General features: G+C 35.9%; 1 long non-coding RNA gene across 1 annotated transcript in view; it reads right to left on the bottom strand.

Annotated features, from left to right (window-relative positions):
• LOC137229211 (uncharacterized) overlaps positions 1-22,948 on the bottom strand; it is a 640,020-nt gene that overhangs the window by 515,059 nt on the left and 102,013 nt on the right. The window contains exon 4 of the long non-coding RNA XR_010945593.1: positions 15,182-15,264. This is a non-coding gene — a long non-coding RNA (uncharacterized lncRNA). The remainder of the gene's footprint in view (positions 1-15,181; positions 15,265-22,948) is intronic.

Raw genomic sequence — 22,948 nt, 5'->3', positions numbered from 1 at the left:
ATACAGAGAATCATGAGAGATTACTACAAGCAACTATATGCCAATAAAATGGAAAACCTGGAAAAAATGGACAAATTCTTACAAAAGCACAACCTTCTGAGATTGAACCAGGAAGAAATAGAAAATATGAACAGACCAATCACAGGCACTGAAATAGAGACTGTGATGAAAAATCTTCCAACAAACAAAAGTCCAGGACCCAATAGCTTCACAGGCAAATTCTATCAAACACTGAGAGAAGAGCTAACACCTGTGATTCTCAAACTCTTCCAAAACATAGCAGAGGGAGGAACAATCCCAAATTCATTCTATGAGGCCACCATCACCCTGATAACGATACCAGACAAAGATGTCACAAACAAAGAGAACTACAGGCCAATAGCACTGATGAACATAGATGCAAAAATCCTCAACAAAATACTAGCAAACAGAATCCAACAGCATATTAAAAGGATCATACACCATGATCAAGTGGGGTTTCTCCCAGTAATGCAAGGATTCTTCAATATATGCAAATCATCAATGTAATAAACCATATTAACAAACTGAAGGAGAAAAAGCATATGATCATCTGAAGAGATGCAGAAAAAACTTTTGACAAAATTCAACACCCATTTATGATAAAAACCCTCCAGAAAGTGGGCATAGGGGAAACTTACCTCAACATAATACAGACCATGTATGACAAACCCATAGCCAACATCGTTCTCAACGCTGAAACACTGAAAACATTTCCTGTAAGATCAGGAACAAGATAACGTTGTCCACTCTCACCACTATTATTCAACATAATTTAGGAAGTTTTAGCCACAGCAATCAGACACGAAAAAGAAATAAAATGAATCTAAATCAGAAAAGAAAAAGTAAAGGTTTCACTGTTTGTAGATGACATGATACTACACATAGAGAATCCTAAAGATGCTACCAGAAAACTACTAGAGCTAATCAATGAATTTCATAAAGCAGCAGTACACAAAATCAATGCACAAAAATCTCTTGCATTCCTATACACTAATGATGAAAATTCTTAAAGAGAAATTAAGGAAACACGCCCATTTACCACTGCAACAAAAAGAATAAAAATCCTGGAATAAACCTACTTAAGGAGCAAAATGACCTGTATGCAGAAAACTATAAAACACTGATGAAAGAAGTTAAAGATGATACAAATAGATGGAGAGATATACCATGTTCTTGGATTGGAAGAATCAACATTGTGAAAATGACTCTACTACCCAAAGCAATCTACAGTTTCAGTGCAATCCCTATCAAACTACAACCAGCATTTTTCACAGAACTAGAACAAAAAATTGCACAATTTATATGGAAACACAAAAGACCCCGAATAGCCAAAGCAATCTTTAGAAAGAAAAACGGAGCTGGAGGAATCAGGCTCCCAGACTTCAGACTACACTACATAGCTACAGTAATCAAGACAGTATGGTACTGGCACTAAAACAGAAAGAGAGATCAATGGAACAGGATTGAAAGCCCAGAGAAAAACCCACGCACATATGGTCACCTTATTTTTGATAAAGGAGGCAAAAATATACAATGGAGAAAAGACAGCTTCTTCAATAAGTGGTGCTGGGCAAACTGGACAGCTACATTTAAAAGAATGAAATTAGAACACTCCCTAACACCATACAGAAAAATAAACTCAAAATGGATTAAAGACCTAAATGTAAGGCCAGACACTATAAAACTCTTAGAGGAAAACACAGGAAGAACACTCTTTGACATAAATCACAGCACGATCCTCTTTGACCCTCCTCCTAGAGAAATGGATCTAAAAACAAAAATTAATAAGTGGGACCTAATGAAACTTAGAAGCTTTTGCACAGCAAAGGAAACCATAAGACAAAAAGACAACCCTCAGAATGGAAGAAAATAGTGGCAAATGAAGCAAATGACAAATGATTAATCTCCAAAATATACTAGCAGCTCATGCAGCTCAATATCAAAAAAACAAACAACCCAATCCAAAAATGGGCAGAAGACCTAAATAGACATTTCTCCAAAAGATATACAGATTGCCAACAAACACATGAAAGGATGCTCAACATCACTAGTCATTAGAGAAATGCAAATGAAAACTACAGTGAAGTATCACCTCACACCAGTCAGAATGGCCATCATCAAAAAATCTACAAAGAATAAATGCTGCAGAGGGTGTGGAGAAAAGGGAACCCTCTTGCACTGTTTGTAGGAATGTGAATTGATACAGCCACTATGGAGAACAGTATGGAGGTTCCTTAAAAACTAAAAATAGAACTACCATATGACCCAGCAATCCCACTACTGGGCATATACCCTGAGAAAAACGTAATTCAAAAGAAGTCATGTACCACAATGTTCATTGCAGCACTATTTACAATAGCCAGGAGATGGAAGCAACCCTGGTGTCCATCAACAGGTGAATGGATAAAGAAGATGTGGCACATATATACAATGGAATATTACTCGGCCATAAAAAGATATGAAATTGAGTTATCTGTAGTGAGGTGGATGGACCTAGAGTCTGTCATACAGAGTGAAGCAAATCAGAAAGAGAAAAACAAATACCATATGCTAACACATAAAATATGGAAACTTACAAAAAAAATTTGTTCTGAAAAACCTAGAGGCAGGACAGGAATAAAGATGCAGACATAGAGAATGGACTTGAGGAGACGGGGCATGGGAAGGGTAAGCTGGGACGAAGTGAGAGAGTGGCATGGACATATATACACTACCAAATGTAAAACAGATAGCTAATGGGAAGCAGCCACATAGCACAGGGAGATCAGCTCGGTGCTTTGTGACCACCTAGAGGGGTTGGATAGGGAGGGTGGGAGGGAGACGCAAGAGGGAGCAGCTATGGTGATATATGTATATGTATATGTATAGCTGATTCACTTTGTTCTAAAGCAGAAACTGACATACCATTGTAAAGCAATTATATTCCAATGAAGTTGTTAAAAAAAATAAAACTTAGATGTTAGATGTAGCATATTCAAAGGGTTTTAGATTTTTTATTTAAATTCATCATATCGGTTTGAGCCCAACCTTACTTCTCTCCGTATCATTTTTTCTTTCCCTGTGAATGAGTTGGTAAGAATGCCACATCCATTCTGATTAGCCAACAGATAAGCAATGTGGAAACTGATTTAAAGTCTCTACCACTAGAAATGTCAAAACAGATTTTACTTTCTTATAGGATGACAGCACTGGGCCTGAGATGTCAAACATAATTAAAAATTTTATTTTCAAATGTACTCCACAGTTTATACATACTGAAAGGACATCTTACCTTTTGAACTTACAGAGTGCTGTCCTTTGCAAAATGTGAGAGGCTTTATTTTAGTTTAGACTCCATTTGGGAGTGAAATCATTTCATCAATCATACCCAGAGGTTTCCTTCAGGATTTGGCATGAAAAGAGTGGCATTTCATTAAAATGTGCTGACAACTGAAAGAGCAATTCTAGCAGGACTGATTTCTCTCACCCTCCTATCTATGACTATCAAAGATTTTCCCAGTGGGTCATCCAAATTAGAGAATAAATTATAGTGTCTTTCTTTTTATAGTTATCACTCATTTCGTTTTCTGAAAGGGGAGAGGCTCAGAAGTTGCATTCTACTTAGTCATATTTATTTATAAATTTACTTACTAAGTTTCTCCCAAAGTCGTTTCCTTGGCCATATGAGTAACAAAATGCCTGGGTGGGGAAGTCTCATTGTCTTTTTAGGACATGCAATCAAAACACTGAAAGTATAGAACTCACCATAAACTTCAGAGAATATCACCATAGATTTGTGGCCCATAAGGGAAAAAAAAAAAAGGAACTCCAAAAGCATGGATATTCCAAAGAAGGTTCTCTGCCTCTTCATCCCCAAAGTGTAATTTGAGGAGCTCTGACCTACCCACAGCCACAGTCAAACACCCTACATCCAGCCTTGAAATATAATTGGTTCTTCACTGGTATTGTCTCTTTGGCTAGAGAATTAGTTCCTGAGGGCAAGAAATATGTCATATTCATGTGTTTATCAGCTACAAAGTCTTCATGATATCTTGCACATAGGTGGATCTCAGTAAATTTTTAAAAATCAATTTTGTTGGCAGGTTGAAAGCCAAACATACAGTATCTGCCCTCCAAAAACCAAGCACAGTGGAGTGGCTCAGAGCAGTGGCTGGGGCAGCTGGCTGTTTGATTTTGAATCTCAGCCTCACTGCTTGAGTGCTTAACCATGTGCCAGGCACTGTTCTAATGATCTTATATATATTAACTTATTTAATCCTCACGATAATCATATTACATATAAAGAAACACTGGCACAGTGATGAAATATAACTTACTCAGAGTCACACAGCTAGTGAATATTTTGTTTTTCTATTTCACAACAGATAGCTTAGTGGGAACCTGCTGTATAGCACAGGGAGCTCAGCTTGGTGCTCTGTGGTGACCTAGATGGATGGGATGGAGGAGTGGGGTGGGAGGGAGGTCCAAGAGGGAGGGAGTATATATATACATATAGCTGATTCACTTCGTTGTACAACAGAAACTAACATAACATTGTAAAGCAACTATACCCCAATTTTAAAAAAAAGTTATTTTGTAAAAGTTTTTAAAACTTTATATTTATTTACTCTTCTCAATGTTTGAAATGTTTATTTTTCTAAATGTTATTTAGTTTCTTAAATGTTTGAAAATAATTTTCATTGTTTACTCCTTTTCTTTGTCGTGGACTTCTAATTTTTATTGCACTGTGATTAGAAGGTATAGTTGCACTCTTTCCAATCTAAAGCATTTATTAAGGTTTTCTTTGTGGACTAATGTATGGTCATTTTTGTAAATTTATCATAGCATTTAAACTATTTGGTTTCTTTTTTAAGGGCATTAAGTATGGTACATTCTATTAATGAATATATTTATAATAATTGTTCAAATTCATTTTGTCTATGTTTTAATCTTCCTGCCCTGTCAGGCCCAAATTACTGATGTAATACATAGCTCTCTACAAATGAGAATACAATTGTTACCATTATTTAAACAAAAGCTACGTAAGGTAAAGACAAAAAGATTAATGATACCAGAGAATAAAAAAAGAAAACAGAACTACACATTTACTAATTCCTTACCTATTATAAGAGGAGATCAACATGTATCATTTTATTCCTCAAGCTGTAAAATGAGAACTTATATTAATGGAGTTAATTATTAGTATACCTAAAAATATGCTGCAGTATATACTTTCAAGTTACTGGGATGTGACGGAGGAGTTGGGAGGGGGTACCAAGGAAACAGGTACCCCCTGTTTATATATAAACAGAAAGGAAACAGGACATAGCGAGAAAGACAAAGATAGGATCATACATAAAGAAACATGAGTACAAGAGAATTAAGCCCAAACATTTATCACAGCAATGAAGGTAAGTGAGATAAAAATCACTTTTTAAGAGAAACTGACTAAAATTGAGAAGAGGTAAGACAAACAATAAGTCTCAAACATATACTGTACACAAGATGATATCTAAAATATCTAAACATATATCTAAACTATAATTCACAGCATGAAAATAAAAGAGTAGGCAAAGGAAAACCAGAAGTATACAAATAAAAAGAGAACAAATGGAGTAATATCAATGTTGGGCAAAAGTGAACACGATATACAGAGCATTAAACAAAAACAAAGAGAGGTGCTCCTTTTTTTTGATGAAGGATTCTTTGTTTAGGTTAAGTTTCTTAGCGAGAACACACAGTTGATATATCTGAGGATTCCTTGCATATTTATTTTTAGGTTACATTCATACATGAATGAAAACATGGCTGATGTGAAACACTGGGGGCATGTTAGTCTATCCTTATTGACTCTTTATGTATTTATGTATTGCTTGGTTGACTACTGGTATCTAAGGTCCCCAAGAGAATACTGAAGCTAGCTTGATTTTCTACATATTTTTGAGCAAACTGTTTCTTCTGATTGGATACTTAATATTAACAGCATAATTTTGTTTTTTATTTGTATTATGTACCTGGCATACATTACTGCCTTTAATTATTGAAACAGCTCTATGATATCTGAGGTTCACTGCAACACATCCAAAGTGATCAGCTCTGGTCTTAGCGATAAAGAAGCAAGACTCTATGGTCCTTTGGATAAACCGCCCCAAAACTGTTCCACTTCTACAGAACTTTTTTGGACGAATGCCAAGAAATTTGCTAAACCCCTGTTGCTAATATAAAGATTTTCCCAACATTGCATTTTATCAGAGCCCATAATATCAAGCTTATATCAACATATCAAGATATGACTTAGGATGTAACATCCCAAAAGCAAATTTTTACCTACCAGTTAATTTTTCCACAAGATTTTCTCACTCTTTTTAAAATACTTTTATATTTTCAAACATACAGAAAATTACAGTATAAGATAACAGATACCAGAGAACCTTCAACATGGCAGAGGACTACGACATGGAGATCACTTTCCTCCCCACAAATAAATCAAAAATACATCTACATGTGGAACACCTTCTACAGAACACCTACTGAACGCTGGTAAAAGACCTCAGACTTCCCAAAAGGCAAGAAACTTCTTACGAACCTGGCCGTGTGGCTGACAGGGTCTTGGTGCTCCAGCCAGGTGTCAGGCCTGTGCCTCTGAGGTGGAAGAGCTGAGTTCAGGACACTGGTCTACCAGAGACCTCCCAGCCCCTCATAATATCAATCAGCAAGAACTCTCCCAGAGATCTACATCTCAATGCTAAGACCCAGCTCCACTCATCGACCAGCAAGCTCCAGGGCTGGACACCCCATGCCAAACAACTAGCAAAGCAGGAACACACCACCACCCATTAGCAGAGAGGCTGCCTAAAATCATAATAAGGTCACACACACACCAAAACACACCACCAGACATGGTCCCGCCCACCATAAAGACAAAATCCAGCATCATCCACCAGAACACAGGCACCACCCCCTACACCAGGAATACCTACACAACCTACTGAACCAAACTTACCCACTGGAGGCAGACATCAAAAACAACAGGAACTACAAACCTGCAGCCTGTGAAAAGGAGACCCCAAACACAATAAATTTTACTGACAGTAACACAATAATAGTGGGAGACTTTAACACCCCACTTTCACCAATGGACAGGTCATCCAAAATGAAAATAAATAAGGAAACACAAGATTTAAATGATACATTAAACCAGATGGACTTAATTGATATTTATAGGGTATTTCATCCAAAAACAACAGAATACACTTTCTTCTCAACTGCTAATGGAACATTCTCCAGGATACATCATATCTTGAGTCACAAATCAAGCCTTGGTAAATTTAAGAAAATTGAAATCTTATCAAGTATCTTTTCAGACCACAACACCATGAGACTAGATATCAAATACAGGAAAAAATCTGAAAGAAATAAACACACATGGAGGCTAAACAATACACTACTTAATAACCAAGAGATCACTGAAGAAATCAAAGAGGAAGTCAAAAAATACCAAGAAACAAATGACAATGAAAACACGACGACCCAAAATTTATGGGATGCAGCAAAAGCAGTTCTAAGAAGGAAATTTACGGCAATACAATCCTACCTCAAGACACAAGAAACATCTCAAATAAACAACCTAACCTTACACCTAAAGTAATTAGAGAAAGAAGAACAAAGAAACCCCCAAAGTTAGCACAAGGAAAGAAATCATAAAGATCAGAGCAGAAATAAATGAAAAAGAAATGAAGGAAACAATAGCAAAGATCGATAAAACTAAAAGCTGGTTCTTTGAGAAGATAAACGAAATTGATAAACCATTAGTCAGACTCATCAAGAAAAAAAGGGAGAAGACTCAAATCAACAGAATTAGAAATGAAAAGGAGAAGTAACAACTGACACTGCAGAAATACAAAGGATCATGAGAGATTACTACAAGCAACTATATGCCAACAAAATGGAAAACCTGGAAGAAATGGACAAATTCTTAGAAAAGCACAACCATCTGAGACTGAACCAGGAAGAAATAGAAAATATAAACAGACCAATCACAAGCAATGAAATTGAGACTGTGATGAAAAATCTTCCAACAAACAAATTCCCGGGACCAGATGACTTCAAAGGTGAATTCTATCAAAAACTGAGAGAAGAGCTAACACCTATGCTTCTCAAACTCTTCCAAAATAAAGCAGAGGGAGGAACACTCCCAAACTCATTCTACGAGGCCACCATCACCCTGATACCAATACCAGACAAAGATGTCACAAACAAAGAGAACTACAGGCCAATAGCACTGATGAACATAGACGGAAAAATCCTCAACAAAATACTAGCAAACAGAATCCAACAGCACATTAAAAGGATCATACACCATCATCAAGTCGGGTTTATCCCAGGAATGCAAGGATTCTTCACTATATGCAAATCAAACAATGTGATACACCATATTAGCAAATTGAAGGAGAAAAACCATATGATCATCTCAATAGATGCAGAAAAAGCTATCGACAAAATTCAACACCTGTTTATGATAAAAACCATCCAGAAAGTAGTCATACACGGAACTTACCTCAACATAATGCAGGCCATAAATGACAAACCCAGAGCCAACATCCTTCTCAATGGTGAAAAACTGAAACCATTTCCTCTAACATCAGGAAAAAGACAAGGTTGTCCACTCTCACCACTATTATTCAACATAGTTTTGGAAGTTTTAGCCACAGCAATCAGAAAAAAATAAAATAAAAGGACTCCAAATGGAAAAGAGGAAGTAAAGCTGTCACTGTTTGCAGATGACCTGATACTATACCAGAGAATCCTAAACATGCTACCAGAAAACTAGAGTTAATTAATGAACTTGGTAAAGTAGCAGGATACAAAATTAATGCACAGAAATCTCTGGCATTCCTATACACTAATGATGAAAAATCTGAAAGAGAAACTAAGGAAACACTCTCATTTACCACTGCAACAAAAAGAATAAAATACCTAGGAATAAACGTACCTAAGGAGACAAAAGTCCTGTATGCAGAAAAATATAAGACACTGATGAAAGAAATTAAAGATGATACAAATAGATGGAGAGATATACCATGTTCTTGGATTGGAAGAATCAACATTGTGAAAATGACTCTACTACCCAATCTACAGATTCAATGCAATCTCTATCAAACGGCCACTGGCATTTTTCACAAAACTGGAACAAAAAATTGCACAATTTATATGGAAACACAAATGACCCCGAAGAGCCAAAGCAATCTTTAGAAAGAAAAACGGAGCTGGAGGAATCAGGCTCCCAGACTTCAGACTACACTACAAAGCTACAGTAATCAAGACAGTATGGTACTGGCACAAAAACAGAAAGAGAGATCAATGGAACAGGATAGAAAGCTCAGAGATAAACACATGCATGTATGGTCACCCTATCTTTGATAAAGGAGGCAAGAATATACAATGGAGAAAGGACAGCCTCTTTAATAATTGGTGCTGGGAAAACTGGACAGCTACATGTAAAAGAATGAAATTAGAACACTCCCTAACACCATACACAAAAATAAACTCAAAATGGATTAAAGACCTAAATGTAAGGCCAGACACTATCAAACTCTTAGAGGAAAACATAGGCAGAACACTCTATGACATAAATCACAGCAAGATCCTTTTTGACCTACCTTCTAGAGAAATGGGAATAAAAACAAAAATTAGTAAGTGGGACCTAATGAAACTCAAAATCTTTTGCACAGCAAACAAAACCATAAGACGAAAAGACAACACTCAGAATGGGATAAATATTTGCAAACGAACTGAAAAAGGATTAATCTCCAAAATATACAAGCAGCTCATGCAGCTCAATATCAAAGAAACAAACAACCCAATCCAAAAATGGGCAAAGGGGCTTCCCTGGTGGCGCAGTGGTTGAAAGTCTGCCTGCCGATGCAGGGGACGAGGGTTCGTGCCCCGGTCCGGGAGGATCCCACATGCCGCGGAGCGGCTGGGCCCGTGAGCCATGGCCGCTGAGCCTGAGCGTCGGGAGCGCAACGGGAGAGGCCACAGCAGTGAGAGGCCCGCGTACCACAAAAAAAAAAAAAACAAAACAAAAATGGGCAAAGACCTAAATAGACATTTCTCCAAAGAAATATACAGATTGCCAATAAACACATGAAAGGATACTCAACATCACTAATCATCAGAGAAATGCAAATCAAAACTACAATGAGGTATCACCTCACACTGGTCCAAATGGCCATCATCAAGAAATCTGCAAACAATAAATGCTGGAGAAGGTGCGGAGAAAAGGGAACCCTGTTGCACTGTTGGTGGGAATGTAAATTGATACAGCCACTATGGAGAACAGTATGGAGGTTCCTTAAAAAATTAAAAATAGAACTACCACACGACCCAGCAATCCCACTACTGGGCATATACCCTGAGAAAACCACAATTCAAAAAGAGTCATGTACCACAATGTTCACTGCAGCACTATTTACAATAGCCAGCACATGGAAGCAACCTAAGTGTCCATCGACAGATGAATGGATAAAGATGTGGCACATATATACAATGGAATATTACTTGGCAATAAAAAGACACGAAACTGAGTTATTTGTAGTGAGGTGGATGGACCTAGTGTCTGTCTACAGAGTCAAGTAAGAAAGAAAGGGAAAAACAAATACCATATGCTAGCACGTATATATGGAATCTGAAAAAAATAAATAAATGGTTCTGAAGAACCTAGGGGCAGGACAGGAACAAAGAAGCAGATGTAGAGAATGGACTTGAGGACATGGGGAGGGGGAAGGGTAAACTGGGACGAAGTGAGAGAGTGGCATGGACATATATACACTACCAAATGTAAAACAGACAGCTAGTGGGAAGCAGCCGCATAGCACAGGGAGATCAGCTCGGTGCTTTGTGACCACCTGGAGGTGTGGGATAGGGAGGGCGGGAGGGAGACACAAGAGGGAGGGGATATAGGGATATATGTATATGTATAGCTGATTCACTTTGTTATACAGCAGAAACAACACACCATTGTAAAGCAATTATACTCCAATAAAGATGTTTAAAAAAATTATCCATATAGAAAAAAAATAACAAATACCTACATAATCACAACCCAGAATTAATATGCTAACAACATTTTGCTTTAGATCTCTTTTTAATTACTGTTAAAAAACTAACCATTCCAGACTTTGAGCCTTTGTTTGAGTCATTCTGCTTCCTTTCTTCTCGGAGACAACCACCATCCAACTCATTCAGGTTTCTATGTGTTATTACATACATTAATACCATTTTGAATTTGCATTGCATCAGATCAATATACATATATAATAGTCATGCTGTACTTTGTATGTACAACACTTTATTTTTGAAATCTGTCACTTTTGAAATATTTTAACAAACTTAGAAATCAAAGTCATTAATCTCTGAGTACCTGGAAAGAACATGGGTTCTCTATTTGTTAAGGTCAGAACCCGTATGTGTCAGGTATCATAAATATCTATTAGATCAAGTTTGCTAACTGAATTCTTTAGACCTTCTGTATGCTTGAAAATTTTTTTGTCTGCTTGACTTATTAGTTACTAAAAAAGGCATGTGCAAATCTCCTGCCGTAACTATGGATTAGTCAAATTCTTTTTATAATTCTGTCAATTTTTGCTTTAAATATACACTTTTTAACAAATTTTTCCCTTGTGAAGAAAACTTTTAAGACCTACTCTCTTAGCAACTTTCAAATATACAATACAGTATTGTTAACTATCATCACCATGCTGTATATTACATCCCCAGGTCTTATTTATTTTATAACTAGAAGTTTGTACCTTTGAACACCTTCACTCTTTAAATATTTAATATTAAAATATTTAAATATGCTTCAAATATTTTGAAGCCATGATACATAAAGTTTAATTTTATTATTTATTGGTGGAATAGTCCTTTTATCTTGTATGTGATAATGCTTTCATCTCTATTAATGTTTCACATGTTAAATAATTTTTTATTAATCAACAAGTATTTATTTGACTGGCACTTCCTGATACATTTTTTCCAAAAATGTATTTCACATTTCTGGGTTACTATGTAATGTTTTGTATCTAGTACAAATGGAATATATCTATGTAGTATCTGACAAATTTGAATGTCTCTTTTACATATGTGAATTTAATCTATTTTTTATGATGATTTCTGGTATGTTTTATCCTATCTCCACCATCTTCTTTTGTGTTTTATTTTTATAATGATTTTTCTTTGCTTCATTCTTTTTCTGCTCTTGCACTGAATTAATTGACATGTTTCTTCTTTATTTTTTCCCCTTTATTTCTCTCTATTGACTTGAAATAGATTTAGGTATAGATTTGTTTTTATTTTTCCATTTCAGAACTGAGACGGATCTTTCAGTCTGCAAATCTATGTTTTCACAAGTTTTCTAAAACTCTAGACCATCAAACCTGTTTTCAAACATTTTTTCTCCCCAACTCTCTATCTATCCTTTTGTAACTTGTATATTGGTCTTTTCACTCCATATTTCCATGTCTTTTCATTTCTTCTTCCTATTTTCCAACATGTAATTTCTCTCTGTTGTATTCTAAATATCTTCCTCTCTTCAACTATAGCTAGCCTTTTCTTTGTCATATATACTATGGTTTCAATTTCAAAAATCACATGCTTTTAGTTTCTGGAATTTATATTTTAGTATTTTAAAATTTCCCTATTCTTTTTCTATAATGTTCTGATTTTGTCTAATAGTTGATGTTGTTTCTTTTATTCTCTTTAACATATGGAAAATAGCCCTTTGGTCATTTCATACAGATATTTCTTGGCATGTCATTCAAGCCATTTTGTACATTTACTCTCATTCTCTGTTCATTACTTCCTATTATATATTATTATTTGTTGTGATATCATTCCCTTAGTGCTATTTCCTGGGAAGTCTACATGTGCTGGGTTGTGGAAAATTCTTCATGAGATTTTTCATATGGCTCTACTACAGCCTCATGTATTTCACTAATTTTAGACTCATGTGTGCTTATTTTTGGACTGATAATTGCTAAAATGTATGAGAAGTGCAAATTTGAACTCCACACTCAAGTCTGGCAATTCATATTTGGAGTTGTGATTTCTCATGGTGGTTCTTTTCCCACCACACCATGCTGGTACTTCCTAGTCTCTAAGTTTTTGTAGCCTCTACTTCAAGGACTAGACAACACTTGATGGTTCTAAGTTTTATATAAGGAGTTCAGTTCTAGTCCCCTGCCAACCACAGCCCTAGGTTTCACTCTGATTTGAGTCCAGGTCTTCGAATCTGAGCCACTGCAGCACATGTCCAGTTCTAATAAACTTTCAGCTTCAGCTTCCCTCACTTGTAACTATAGCTTTCCAATCCTTCTTTATTTCTACCTCCTAGGGACTTTCCTTGTTGTTTTTAAGAATTGACATGTTTTTTTGAAAGTCTGTTGTTAAATTTATCAACATGTGTTTTAGATAGGGGTGGCATTTTCTATGTTAGTTTAGCACACCATATTGACCAGAGATCTAATATACTATTCTCTGTCCTTGAAATTGAGTAACTTCCCTAAATCTTATCTTCATGAAGCTATCCTCTATTAGTTTTTCCTAAAATATAATTAGCCTTATTGATGCTTTACTTTAGTAAATGCTCTACTATGAATTTGAATGTTGACTCTGTCCCATTAGCTCCATTCTCCCCTTTAGCATTTTATTTGCCATATGCTGTACTTCTGAAAAATTTTTCATGTATATCGTCTTCTTTCAGATGACAATCACCTCTTTATCTATAAGACTCTTTCCAGCCTGTTCTGAGTAACCTTGAGTTGGTTTTCTACTGTGTCAGTTTTGCCTCTAAGGCAGGAATAGACAATTATCAATTTGTTAAGAGGTCAATTCTCCCCAAACTGATCTAAAGACTCAGTAAAATCCCAACCAAAATCCTAGTAGGCTTTCTTATGGAACTTGAAAAGCTAATTCTAAAATTCATATGGTTATATAAAGGACCAAGAAAATTTTGAAGAAGAACAAAGTTGGAGGATTTATACTATCACATTTAAGATTTACTATAAAGCTATAGTAAATAAGACAGTTTGGTACTGATGCAAAGAAAATAAACAGGTCAAGATAAAAAAACAAAGTCCATTTAAAAACCACACACACATGATCAATAGTTTTTGACCAATACAATTCAATGGGAAAGTGTGGGGCGGGTAGAGGGGTTTTTTTCAATAAATTATTATGAAACATCTACATATCAGAGAGAACCTTCACACCTACCTAACGTTACGTATAAAAGTAATTGTGATGCATCATAGCTTTAATGTGCAGGCTAAAATCTAAAGGCTTTAACAGAATATTTTCAAGAACTTAGAAACGAAATTGAGTTATTTGTAGTGAGGTGGATAGACCTAGAATCTGTCATACAGAGTGAAGTAAGTCAGAAAGAGAAAAACAAATACAGTATGCTAACACATATATATGGAATCTAAGAAAAAAAAAAAAGGTCATGAAGAACCTACGGGCAAGACGGGAATAAAGAAACAGACCTACTAGAGAATGGACTTGAGGATATGGGGAGGGGGAAGGGTAAGCTGTGACAAAGTGAGAGAGTGGCATGGACATTTATACACTACCAAATGTAAAATAGATAGCTAGTGGGAAGCAGCCGCATAGCACAGGGAGATCAGCTCGGTGCTTTGTGACCACCTACAGTGGTGGGATACGGAGGGTGGGAGGGAGGGAGACGCAAGAGGGAAGAGATATGGGAACATATGTATATGTATAACTGATTCACTTTGTTATACAGCAGAAACTAACACACCATTGTAAAGCAATTATACTCCAATAAAGGTGTTAAAAAAAAGAACTTAGGATGGATTATAATTCATTGGGCAGGATGCAAAAAGTACTAACCATAAAAGAAAAAAGTTAAATTGGACTTCTTTAAAATGAAAATCATCCAAAAAATACCATTAAGAACAAGCCACAGACTAAGAGAAAAATAGTCTCTACACATTTATCTAACAAAGAATTCATATTTAGAATGTGTAAAAAACTAGTGTACGTCAATAAGACAAAAAGACACCAAAATTTTAAGTGAGCAAAAGAACTGAACAGACACTATACAAAAGAAGATTTATAAATGGCCGATAAACAAGAAAAGGTGTTTAACATCATTACTCACACTCCCTGCAGTTAGAGGTCTGCGAGGCACATCTCATGGCTGCCACAGTCCACCACTCGTGCCATGTTCACAGGCTTTTCTTCCTGAGGAGAAATCCAAAAAAGGAAGGTCAGTGGGATGAACCACATCCCTGTCACACGGTTAATCTCAGGGCCCTACTGGCGTGCATGCTCTCCTTTCTCCAGTATCCACCGTAAATAACCCCCCACCCTCAGATATTGCCTCTGTTGGCCTAAGTGGTGGGGTGATCCAAACTTTCAAAAGATATCATCAATGGAATAAAAAGACAAGCCACATTGTGGAAGATAATATTCTCAACGCATGAAACTGACAAAAGGCTTGTACTAAGAATATATAAAGAAATTCTACAAATTAATAAGAAAAAGACAGACAACCCAATAATAAAGTGGGTAACAGACTTTAATACCTTGTTTAAAAAGGGATATCCCAAAGGCCAAAAAATATATGAAAAAGTAATCAACTTCTTTATTCACTAGAGGAATTCAAATTAAATCTACTGTGAGATACTATACCCACATATCAGAATGACTAAAATGAAAATAAGACAGCACCAAGGATTAATGAGGACAGGGAGCAACTAGAACTTTCCTACATTGCTGAAGTGCCCTTTACTATTCTCATTTTTAAAATATTTGTTTTGAATTGTACATAGAATAAAAAGACATAGGTATTAACATTTCGAGCAGGATGTTGACACATTTCCATTATTATTAATCTGATGATTTTATAGTCTTTGATATTTTCTCTTTTAATCATTTTTATCAGTTTTGTAAACCTGGATTTATACCATCATTTAGGGGAGGGAGGGGTATCTGTTGCCCATCATTAAATAGAACACTATACTTTAAGAAAAAGACTGCATTGCTAAACTAGCATTATGAGAGAGTATGGAGAAGGAAGGAAAAAAGAATGGAGGCATATGAAAAATGATGCAGATGTATTTGCATTTTTTCCCATTCACTCCGTTTTTTATCTAATCATCTACATTTAAAAGCTAAAGCTTTTCCAGAGATTGCTCTTTGCTCCCAGTCCTTTCAGGTAGAGTTCTGCTAGTTATTGCATAGGCTAAATGCAGGAGTAGAGAGAGGCACAAGGTAATCAGGAGTCAGCCCTGAAATCATCCTTCTAACTCTACTCTTCTTGCTCCTCAGGTAACTGCACATCTTCAATTGTTTATATTACATTTCTTGAAATGATGGTACAGGAGGAATAAGTTTCCAGGAAAGACACCATTATAAATATGAGTTAAAATTATTAAGCTGGCCCCATATTCCCTGGGCTCCTCTAAAGCTCTTTCTTTCCTTCCCCTTCACTAGTATTCCAACTCCCTAAACCACTCTAGATATGGGACAAAAAACTGAAAGTTCCTCTGATGACAGGAAATCAGCCTTGAAGGTTTTTCAATAAAACTTTTGATAGGGTTTATTAAACTATGATTCACAAATGTAACCGGGTATACATGATATTTTGCAGTATGTTAAAAATAAATGCATCACAGCTCAGGTGAGACTTACAGATACTACATTCCATGGTTCTGATGAAACACAATCATGGATTATGATTCTTTAGGCACAGTGGAAAGGCTAATTACATTGACTATGTCATCAGTTTATAGATTCAGATTTTATATGTCCTGTGTGACTTTTAATAGGGAAAAATAAAGACTGATTTATAAAAAAGTGGGCTGAATTTATCACTTTGGTCTACTATACTCCAGTTAAATTCAGCTCCTCTCCTCAAAATAATATCAGTTTATCCTGGCTTGATAGATTATAATTAATATACTCTCTCCTGTGCTTTCTGACAATTGTCCCATTTTGAGGGGAAACAAATACATTAGGGCAGTGATTGTTAACCTTAGGTACAAACTGAAATCACTTGAAAACTTTTAAAAAATCCTATTGCTCAGGCCATGCACCATACAGTTAAATCAAAATCCCTGGAATTGGAGCCACAGTCTAAAGCATTTTTTTAAAGGTCCCCCAGGTGATTTAGAAGTGCAACCAAGGTTGGGAACCACTGAGTCTGAGCCCCTGCCTCCGCTACCATCCTTGACAGTGTTCACATACATTACTGATATTGATCAGATACTAGTCAGTCAACCACTCAATTGACCAAAAGGGTCATGCAGACATACTTAAGATATTAAAAATATTTAGTTAAGTGTTTGCTCAAGAAGCTTTTGTTCAAATCTGCTCTAAGTAATTTGAAGAAGTAATTAAATATGTATGTGTGTGTATATATATATATATGTATATATATAAACAAAAAATTAAATTCAAATATATAGGTATTATTTAACAGTTCAATTCAATACTGTAAACACGATAAGAAACCATAATGTGTTACGACAACTTCCAGGAAAACAGAACTCTTGAGTATTTAAATTTCTTTTTTGCCATGTAGACCCAATCACTTGTATGCATGTTTACCTATTTTTAAATGAAGACATATGCCTTGGATAAAGAATTTTGAAAACAAAAGAAATAAATAGCACTAGCACCAAAATATACATGGTAAAGCTTCTTCTATAAAACCAGCCTTGGAGGACAGGATCAGCATCTACAGGGGAGACATCTCTCTAAATGTGGCTTTGTGGTTCACAACATCCTTAAAACCCTTGTAACTACTTACAAAAGGATGTGAAGTGTGTGTCTGTGCATGGGGTTGCCCACTAATACGGATTTTTCTGGGGAGAGGAATCATGGCTCTGATGAGGTTCCTATGAGGGGAATCTACTTTCAGTTAAGGGTGGAATGACATTCTGTGATTAGTCAGCAAGCATTAAAGGATGACATATCTCCATCTTTGTGGAGACAGTTGACCACAGTACACTGGATCTGAACTCAGATAACCAGGATTTGAGTTTCACCTCTACAACTTACTTGCTGAGTAAATGCAGCTTTCCAAGTTTCAGGTTTCTGGTCTATAAAATGGTGATATTAATACCTGTCCTACCTACCTAATAGGATTATTTAAAAGTTTAAAATCAAATAATTATTTGTTAATTCTAAACTACAGTTCAATGAAAAGAAAAGATTTAGCATAAAAAACAATCCCTGTGTTGACTGATAGCTTCCAGGCCAGTTTGTATGAACTCCTGTTTAAGCCCAAAGAAGAGAGATGCTCAAGCAGATGCTGAAATAATGGTTTATGCATGATCGAAGTAAGTTTCAGGGAATACAACTGACATATATTTGAAACCTTCTTTACAGGATTTGGCACATAGATGTGTGTGTGTTTGGAGGTATCTTCTCCTCTTTAAAACAACAAGTTCAGTCCAGTGAGATTTCAGCACAGTGGTTATTAACAGGGAGCCATAGGAGACAATCTGAGAAGCAAGGAGAGGGAAACACACCTTGATGAATCCTCTTGGTAACATCTCCAAAAGAAACAAAGGCCAAAAGAGGAAGAAGCATGTAGTGACTGAGAGGACCTATTCAGGAACACTCATGAGACACTAGCTTGTCTTGCAGAAACAGTTGAGGACATTCTAAGTGTATTTATGGAGTGGTGGTGAATTTTGTACCACCTTAACCAGGAAATGGGGGAGCAATAAACCCTTGCTACATCTGATATCATCAATGAAGAAAAAACAATGTTATAATGCACTCTGCTCTATTTTACAACTTCATATCATGGGTGTCTATTTGTATAAAAAATTCTAAATAAATTCAGTTGTTTACATACTTCATTTATAATTTAACCAGCCAAATAATTATTGCTTTTATATAAAATTAAGTTTATAACCCTGTGCAGATCATGCATGTTGTATCTGCCTGATATGTCCTTCTTAATATTTCTAAAACCTTTCTCCGTGCCCCCCCACCACACACTTGAATAAAGCATTAAAAGGCTTAAAGATTGATTTTACATTCCCTGGATTAGAGCAGGATTTGTTAATTGCCACACTTTAGACAGCATCTCTAACACTGCATAAAAGTCACAAGGTTAAATGAGGTTTACTCCTTATTTTAAAATTGATTTGTGTTTTTGTTTCAGGAAGATATTTTATTTAACAGGATTATTATCATTGTTACAAAACCTTTTTTTTCTAATGTATGATGACAAGGAGATTTCCTGTTTGTAAATACTTTTACAAGATTTTGATCAAAAACATTGTAGTACCTATGTACATAGCAATCAAAAATGTTCTCAAGGAAAAATGAATATGATTTGAAACGTTAGCCTTATCTTTGATCCCATTTTCTCTTTCTTCCACCTCTGATCATTCAGCAAGCATTTAAGGTCTCCTCGATCTCTGACCCGGCCTCATCTCTGTGTACACACTGAAATCTTGCCAGTTCCCCAGACAAACCACACTGCTCAACATGCTGTGCCTTGCACTCACACTGCATCCTCTGTGATGGACACATCCCCTTTGCCCAGTGAACACCAAGTCAGAATTCAAAGCTCATCTCAAGCACTGTGCTTTATATAGAGGATTCCTGAATAGACATCCTTACTACCAGGTACAATTAATCACTCCTTCATCTATGCTTCTTTGTAACTGCCTGATCAGCCTTCTTCCCATGCATAGACAAAACCACATGATTTCCATAAAAAGTCCTTACAACCAGACTAGAACATGTTCACCTTCAGAGCTGACCAATAATTTGACACTCCCTCAAACTGGTATTATTTAATATTGATTTCTAAAGAAATAACCTCCCACCAACAGTGCAAGAGGGCTCCCTTTTCTCCACACCCTCTCCAGCATTTACTGTTTGTAAATTTTTTTGATGACGGCCATTCTGACAGGTGTGAGATGCTATCTCATTGTAGTTTTGATTTGCATTTCTCTAATGATTAGCGATGTTGAGCACCTTTTCATGTGTTTGTTGGCAATGTGTATATCTTCTTTGGAGAAATGTCTATTTAGGTCTTCTGCCCATTTTTGGATTGGGTTGTTTGTTTTTTTAAATCATCACTTATAATTGAATAGCACTGGCTATCATGTTCACTTAGGATAGTGGTTATGGTAGATACAATAAAAAGACTTGTCTAAAATATCTCTTTAAAGTTCTTTGTTCTGGCTTTCATTCCATTTCATCAACATACTTATCAAAGTGTGTTTTTAATAGCTTCATGTCCAATTAATAATACCCCAAAATGTAAATAATTGCTTATCAACAGGATAGATGGTCTTAATTTGTAATATGTAAAAAACTATATATGACATTATTTTTAAGATTCTTGATGACTAAACATTTAGATATTCACAATAAGACATAATTCATACTTCATATATTGTTAATTGTTTAGGCTTTTATTAAAGAAGTTTTCAGTATTAAATTTAAATGGTATAAATATGTAATTAACAAGTTATTCTAAGATAGCTAGATCTTAAACATTACCTTTGAGAATCAGTGTTTATCTAACTGAATTTAATTTAACCTGAGATGTTGATAATCAAGCTAATAAAATTCTAACTGTAATCAGAAAGCTCCTTCTATTCTGACAGGTTTCCTACTTCACACTCCCTTGATGCGCTTTGCCCACTCCATCTCCAACACAAAGCTTACACTTAACCTGGTGACAAGGTGATTAAGTGGCACACTAGAACAGAGGAGAACGAGGATTCAGCAAACTTCTGTATCTTCTTAGTCCTTGCCTCCTACTGCTCAATGTTTAGACAGGCAGCACATTTCTTAGACTGGCACTTTTCAAACATGTTACTATTGCTTTATTTTACCCAATTTAGACAAAAATGAATGTAATGTTTATTAATATTATGTATCTAGTATCCAGTGTCCTTCAAAATATAGATCTCTCTCTCCATCTACTGTTAAGTCTGTCATTTTGATAAGAGTTACACTGCCAGAAGTCATTAGTGACAAGGCCAGCAACACATTTGGCACAGAAAGAACTTGCAAATGCAAGAACCAAGGCAATGGAAAACTACCTAAGTTCAAAAATACAAGCCACAGAATTCTAAATTGTGCCTTAAAACTTTTCTATTTCAATTCTACAAGATATTTTGAGGGTATGTGCTGGACAGTGTTGTTATTAGACTCTCAAGAGGAAAAGGAGGGAGTGATTGGAACATACAGTTTTGAAAAAAGCACATTCTATAACTAAAGTACTTTGTTTTTTGTCGCATAGCATCTTTTAAAATGTTACAATAACACTGGAGTAGGACACAAAATATCTATGTTTATCAATAAATATTTTTTTTTAATTGGTGGTTTTAAAGTTCAGTGACTTCATTGCTCTGGATTAGCTTCAATCATTTTCATAGATCAGGAGGCTGAGGCTCTGGTACAAGCTTGTCCCTCCTGAATGATAAAAAAGGCCACATCCAGAACTAACAGCTGAGCACCTGGCACCAAAAATTACTGAGAGATCTCTGAGAAATGAATCTGCCTCCTTCACCTCTCAAAAATCCTGTTGAGTAGTTAATAGAAATGATTTTACAGATGAGTACCTTGCAGCCCCAGAGCATGTAGACTGCTGATATATTTAGAAAAGTGGTAGCAGAGTCAAGATTAGAACCCAGATTTCATGAATCTTTTACCATGCTTTCTACTATAACATAACTTTCCAATATAACAGTAACAAACATGTACTGCTTCAAAGTTTACACTAGAAGATGACAGTGACTCTTTGAGCTAAAAATGACTTGTTTTTTCCCATTTTTCAAATAACAAAGTGTAACCTCCGTGGATAAATGGATAAACAAAATGTGGTGTACACATATTATTCAGCCTTGAAAAGGAGGGAAATCCTGTCATATGCTACAATGTGGATGAACCTTGAGGAAATTATGCTAAATGGAATAAAGGCAGTCAAAAGAAGCTAAATACTACATGATTCCACTTATATGAAGTATCTAAGATAGTCAAGTTTATAGATACGGGAAGCAGAATGGTGATTACTAGGGGCTGAAAGGAGAAGGAAATGGAAAGTTGCTGTGTAATGGATATAGAGTTTCAGATTTGAAAAAGTTCTGGAGATTTGTTTCACAACAGTGTGATGTACTTAACACTACTGAACTGTACACTTGAAAATATTTAAAGTGATAAATTTCATATTATGTGTTTTTTACCACAATAAAAATAAATGTAATTTCAAAGATATATAAAACTGGTTAGGCTGTGATTCAAAATCTCGTGTTCAAGAGTTAGGCTGTGATTCAAAATCTTGTGTTCTTTACCCTGAATTCCCCTGTAAGAACTATTCCCCCAAATAATAGGTGACTATATCACCTGCATGACTGCAAGCCCATTGCAATCATGCATCAGCAATCCTTTGTGGGACAAGAATTGGAAATAAGCACAGGCCCTTGCAGGACAAAGCCTGAGGAAGCAGTTCCCATCTTGCCATACTTGGACCCAATATTCCAAGGGAAAACATTAAAACTATCTTTATTTTTTTTTACCTAAAAACAAGTGGTCGGTATGGCGTGATCACAAAGATAGGCCATTGGTCCACTGACTTGACCACTTTATTCCCTTTTAGAATGATTACTCATTGTCATACAGACATAGACACTGAAAAGTAATGCCTGGTAGGAACACAGCCATCTCCAGGAAATGAGACCTGAGGACATGCCTCACTCATGTGGTGAGAAAAAGTTAATTCTAATGGCACTACATTCAAACCAACACTTTATCTGTTGGCATGTTTACAAGGAAAGTTGGAAACCAAATAAAGGATAATTGCCCATTCTCAACAGGATGTGGCAACTTTCATCTGTGATCCTTTATTTTCAGGCAGTAGCAAGGCTTGCCAAATGAGCTAAAT

The sequence above is a fragment of the Pseudorca crassidens genome, chromosome 8, assembly GCF_039906515.1.
Source record: "Pseudorca crassidens isolate mPseCra1 chromosome 8, mPseCra1.hap1, whole genome shotgun sequence".
In the NCBI taxonomy this organism is placed as follows: Eukaryota; Metazoa; Chordata; class Mammalia; order Artiodactyla; family Delphinidae; genus Pseudorca; species Pseudorca crassidens.
Note: the sequence above shows the minus strand (reverse complement) of the source record. Positions and strands in the feature narration are given on the sequence as shown.